The sequence below is a fragment of the Gekko japonicus genome, unplaced genomic scaffold (assembly GCF_001447785.1).
Source record: "Gekko japonicus isolate JY-2015 unplaced genomic scaffold, Gekko_japonicus_V1.1 scaffold428, whole genome shotgun sequence".
Classification (NCBI taxonomy): Eukaryota; Metazoa; Chordata; class Lepidosauria; order Squamata; family Gekkonidae; genus Gekko; species Gekko japonicus.
The window spans coordinates 231434-237433 of record NW_015165842.1 but is presented as its reverse complement, the minus strand read 5'-3'; the positions used below and the strand labels follow the sequence as shown (position 1 = coordinate 237433).

The window sequence follows — 6000 nt, the reverse complement described above, 5'->3', positions numbered from 1 at the left end:
GTAGAGAGGTCTTTTTTAACTAAATACTTCCCATGACAAGACTTTTCTACCCCATTCCCAAACCATTAACATGGGTGAGTCATAGCGCATCACAGTGGCACCACATCAAGGCTCGCGCTAAGGAGATAACCTAGTTTCAAAAAATCATTTTGAAAGGGCAGGAGGAAGTCAAGGCTAGCTATCGGATTATGTTATAGCTGTGCAAGTTCACAAACGAGTCCAGGAGTGGTGAACTATAAACTCCGTAGCTAGCATCTCTAGTTGGTAATAGAGGTAGCTAGTAAAAAAACAGAGAAGGGGGGAAACATGGCACCGGGGGAAGGGGTCCTTGGGGCAACGCTCCCTCCCGAATTTGCTCTGCCCAGGAGCTGAGCCACCACTGCCACTTTGGAGGGCATCGCTGGTGATATATTGAATAATCCCCTTTTGATGGATTAAGGGGTTATGGGGGTGGCACCAGCAATGTTCCCTCTAAGCTGTGGAGTCTTGTGAGCAAAAATTCTACTTTGTGAGCTACTAGCATTAAAGTTGTGAGCGAGCAATTCGGCTGTAGCATAAATTAGTTTGCTCTGCAACCATCCTTCCTGAGCGAAGACAAAAATGTGTGAGCTGGCTCACACTAACTCAGTTTAGAGGGAACACTGGGCACCAGCTATCATTGGTTCAGGTTGTAATATCTATAACCAGTGTTCTCTCTAAGCTGAGTTAGTGTGAGCTATCTCATAGTTTTTGAGCCTCCAGCTCACACATTTTTGTCTTCGCTCAGGAAGGATGGTTGCAGAGCAAACTAATTTATGCAGTAGCCAAATTAAAGCTCACAACTTTAATGCCAGTAGCTCACAAAGTAGAATTTTTTGCTCACAAGACTCCACAGAGGGAACATTGTCTATAACAGGTACTGCTGCTCACACACACACACACACACACACACACACACACACACACACATTATACTACATGCAAGCTCTTTACAGTCCTCCAAAATACAAACAAGGTAGATTTTTAAAGGTAGTATCTACTCCCGGGAGGCCTTGGACACGTGCTTCTTTGTCAGCTCTGTGTTATAAAATGAGGATGCTTTTAATAGGGGAATGTTCTTTCCCCTCCAAGCAATAGAGACAAGAGTTCAGCTACAAACAGCCATATCTCTATTCATCAGAGCCTCGTTAAAATTTTTACAGTTCTTATGACATCCAGCATGCATGAGGCTGAAGAATGTGTGATGAGACATTTCAAAATCTACTGAACTGAGGATGAATTAATTAGCATTAGCTAAACTTTTCCAACAAGCACAGTAAAACTTTCCCGGGCCAAGCGTCATTAGGCTTAAAATCAGCCCCCTGCCATTTACTTTTATTGCAGAACTGTTTATTGCTTTAAGCAGAGAGTTCAGGTGAAGTTGAAGTTGGGATATTTAGCTCTGCTTCTATTAGGTAGAATAGCCAGGGACACAGAATAGCAATAGCACTGCATTTCCCTGACCGGGCTGCGACCTGTCTTATGGTAGGTGTTATGGTATATATGCCTAAGGTTGTCAGGTCGGGGTTGGAAAATACCTGGAGGTTTTTTTGGGGGGTGGGGCCTGGGGAGGGGAGGGTTTGAGGAGGGACCACTGCAGAGTCCACCCCTCCAAAGCAGCCATTTTCTCCAGGGGAAATGATCTTACTCATCTTGAGATCAACTGTAACTGCAGGAGATTGACTGGTGCCACCTGTAGGTTGGCAAACCTGGTTATGCCAGAACTGTAAGTAACCGTCTATCAAACCTGGCACTCTAAAGAAAGCTGCCTATCAGGGAAAGCCAGAACTGCATTTCCCATTTTGACACAGGGACCGATTTCCCACAAGCTGCTGCTCCACCCTCGCTCTTCCCTTTCCCCGATCGTATGTGTCAATTTCCCACTATTCGCTGCATGGCCACGTTTTGCCCCCCAGTTTTGCCCGATTTCCCCCGTGTCTACTCAATCCTGTTTTTTGATCGGGGGAAAGGGTAGAGCGAACGCAGAGCAGCGGCTTGTGGGAAATTGGTCACAGTTACTCAGGCCGTTGACTTGGGTCTGTATTTGTCACGTGGGTATGAAAGATTGCACCCACTGCCCGGGAGGGAGAAAAAGTATTTCACTGGACTTCACATTTTTATTAGGCTATACTGCCTCTGGCAAGCCTTTGACTCACAGAGCTTTTAGATGGATATTCCAGATGTATTTTTATATACCTTTATTTTCTAAGGACTCCTACATGACCACTGGTATAAGACTATAATGAAGAACAGAATTCAGAATTACGGACAATTTATACAAAATTACTGTATTACAACCGAAAGCTACTAAACATCAAGAGTGCCGTGTGGATTTGTTTTCCAAAGCACAGTGGAAACAAATGCAGATCTCATGCTTCGAACACTCTGTGCCAGTTAGGTTAATGCACTGTGGGGCATGATTGTATGGTAGTCGTACAACCTGGAATTCTACAGCTTTCCAAGTCTACAATTCACAGTGCAATAATCTCAAGCAGAATGACAGCCTTCTAAGCCCACTGAAAGGTGTAAGTGCTTCGATCTTCCCTGTCTCAGTTGTGGGAGGGCAGCATTGGGGACAGCGCTGAAAGGAAAAGGGCAAGCCATCTCATAGAGCGCTCCATTTACATTAGGGCCGGAAATCTCAGTTCATTCATGGATTTACTGGTTAAGTACTGGCTGTTCTTGAAAGCTTACACAACGTTTTGTGTCAGTTTGGCTGGTCCTTAAAAAACTGTGTTGTATTACACAGATTTTGGTTTTAGCTTTTGGAGAGTCACCCATCACTATGCCCCAAGTCCCTCTATTTACAAAACTGAAATACCCATTTATAAATCTTTTTGGTCACTGTCTCAACAAAATTTGCCCAAGTTACAATGCACTCTATCTCCCAGGATTTTTGATAAATTAGGATCCCGAAAGATTTCTCCTGATTATATGAATGATTTCAACTAATAAAGATCAGAATCCTTTATCAACATACAAGTCACCACATGAAAAAGACAACACAATTAAAGCAATGTATATACATTTATGGCTTTATACAAAGGCTTATTTTAGGTTTGAAAAAACATCAGGCACTTTTTTTTTACACATATCCCAAAGATAATTCTGCAGGGTGCAACAGTAAAATGCCACCGTATTCTTACAGCTCATCCAAATGAAATGTGAAGTATTTCCATGTCAGTGTGGCAACAGTGCTGGTTCGGCAGAAGGATGAGAGCGACCTCTTCCATACAAAAGTCCATATAAAAGTTAACGCAGAGTTACATTTCTTTGCTCGCAAGAACCACAGTACACTTTTTATAGTAATTACAAAATACAAAAAAGAGAGAAAGATATCTTATTTAAAATTAGTTATAAATTAACAAGCCTGAAAATTTCATGTGAACTTAAAACTGTTTATATAAAAAAAAGCAACACCCATCCAGTTGTTGAACAAGTCCAAACTTAAGACTGTTAGAAGAGCTGGTCCACTTTTATCTTTTATCTTCTTCTTTTAGGGAACGTTCTGTCGCACTGGCAGCATTCATCAGCACAACTTTGGTTACCATTCTAAGCAACTTGTCAGTTTAATCAAGACAGAGGTCTCATTAATGCAACTAATAATACATGTTACAGAAGAAACAATATATTAAAATGTAAAGTATAGGAACAGTTCTATTGTATAACACACTTCTCACAATGAGTACAGACCAATAGGGGCGGGGGAAAGCAAAATACAAAGCTGCTTGGTAGAACAATTTGCACATTTTGTAACGCCACCATTTACAATATTTTTTTTACTCAAGTACTACCGAAATTAAAGTCTATGCAGAAAGCATGTTTCATCGGCAGTCACACAACTTTCCATTTAGAATAATAACCTTCATTAATCTTTCACTTTCCCCACAATTACTGGGCAGCATTATTAGAACATTATCTGAATGTCTGATATATTAAGAGGGATTTTCTTCTATGATTACGCTAACAACAGGTGAACAGTGGGATGTGCCATATGAAAATATAGACAGTACAGGGGGATCGGTGCTCAAGTTAGCATTCTAAGGAGCCATCAGAAGTACACAACACAGTATTTTAGATTCTACATTATTCACCTATACTTTAACAACCTACTATTATAAACCTCTCCAAGAGACTTGGGACTATGCATAATGTAAGATTCTGAAGGTGTTAGGATCAACTGAAGCCAATCATATAAATAATTATGTCTCCGCAGCTTGTCATGGTGATCTGTTACTGCAAAGTATGTTCACACCACCAAAGGTTATATCCCTTTGAATGTCTTTAAACTAAGCAGGAAGCAGTGGGGGGGAGGGGAAAGAGAGAGGTAATAGATCCCATCAAGCCAATTAAGAACAAGCAAAACTAACACAGATTATTAATGGAAACATTATTAAACTGAGAAGTCCCTACACTGGGGATACCAAACCTTATGAAACTTCCGTGAAATAAAGCACTGGACCTAAATCCATGCAACAATGAACACTTGGTGGTAGTCAGTGTTCACAGTGAAAGAAGTTCGGTATATACCTACAGATCAACTGTTGGGAAGGGAATGCTCAAAGATATTACCTACTTTTAGATGCATACATGCATCAGGGTGCTAATAATAAACTTCTCCCCCCTTACTCTAGTTAAAATACTGTATATAAAATGTTAGGAATGTTGCTAGGCATCTTGAATTTAATTTTTTTTAAGTAGCTTGTATAACAAAGTAGAGATGTAAGAAAAATAGCAATATGCGTATTACAAAAAAATTCAAGTTGATTAATAAAATTAAATGATCTGGAAGTTAGCCCCCCACAATAAATCTACAAAACCAGTAAGAAATTTGATAGATAAAGTTTTCAATCTGCTCTTGGACGTGGAAGTCTGAGTGGCCAATGACTTTGGTCAGATAACATACAATGATATGTTTTCATATGAAATGTAGAGCAATATTAATACATTTAAGGCAGTTAAATGAGCTATCCATAGGTCCCCATGAGTTCAGCAGATGAAAAAAAGAATTGGATCAGAGGCAAGTCAAGGTTTAAAACTACCACAGTATTAAAAGTTTTAACTTTTTCTCAGATTTTTAAAAAAGTTTTGCTTCTACAGCGTACAATGTTCACAGTCACCAAACATGATGAAAAAGGTATTTTCTTCTCCTTTGACATTGTAGTGAGAGTTTGGCACGTCCAGGTAAACGCACTTCCAATGGCACATACCTACCTACAGCAGCAAATGACCTGCAAGTATCTGGCATACATCCAGTGCAGGGGAAAAAAATCTATCTGCTGCCAAGTCTGACAAGAGAAATTTTTTTACAAAGAATATACAAAGGCTGAAGGATATCTTTGGACTCTCTTGCTCAGTTTCTGCAGTTAGAGATCTCTGAAGCACTTTAAATTGTAGCCTAGGACAACAGAAGGAAAATACAAATATTCAGAATGCAAGACAGAAGGTTATAACGTTCATATGTCTAACGGCGAAACCCTAAGCAGGGTTACATCCTTCTAACTCCAGTGACTTCAGTGGACTTAAGAAGGGTGCAACACTGCTTATGGCTACTCTGTAAGAGAACCAAAACTGAAAGGTTCAATTTCTTACCCATTCAAGCCAGTTACAAATACATATTTAAGAGTATATCATTTCGGAATCTTTTACAGGATTGTTAAGGAGGCCGACGGTCAAAGGTAGAAAATTTATTACATATGATGTAGTTAGTCATACCCAGGGGTCGTTTCGTAGAAAAAAACTAGGGGAACTCATTAGCATATGCCACACCCCCTGACATCACCGGAAGTGTGTCATAAGGCCACACACCCCGCCCCCAACGGTCCTGGCCGCCGCCGCTGGCCTTGCAGCTCCACTGCCGAGCCCCATGAGGGACCCGGCGGTGGACCTGCAAGGCCGGCAGGAGTGCAAGGAAGCCCCGCGAAGGCCCTCCCTGGCCCCAGGCAGGCAGGGGTGGGGAGAGGCAGGGAGGAAGCAACTTAC

At 41.1% G+C, this 6000-nt stretch overlaps 1 protein-coding gene across 1 annotated transcript in view; it reads right to left on the bottom strand.

Moving 5' to 3' along the window:
• Positions 1 to 3085: 3085 nt before the first annotated feature.
• Positions 3086 to 6000, bottom strand: part of FOXO1 (forkhead box O1) — a 65047-nt gene continuing 62132 nt past the window's right edge. Inside the window, exon 3 of the mRNA XM_015411009.1 lies at positions 3086 to 5416. The gene's annotated coding sequence lies outside the window, so the exon portion shown is untranslated. The remainder of the gene's footprint in view (positions 5417 to 6000) is intronic.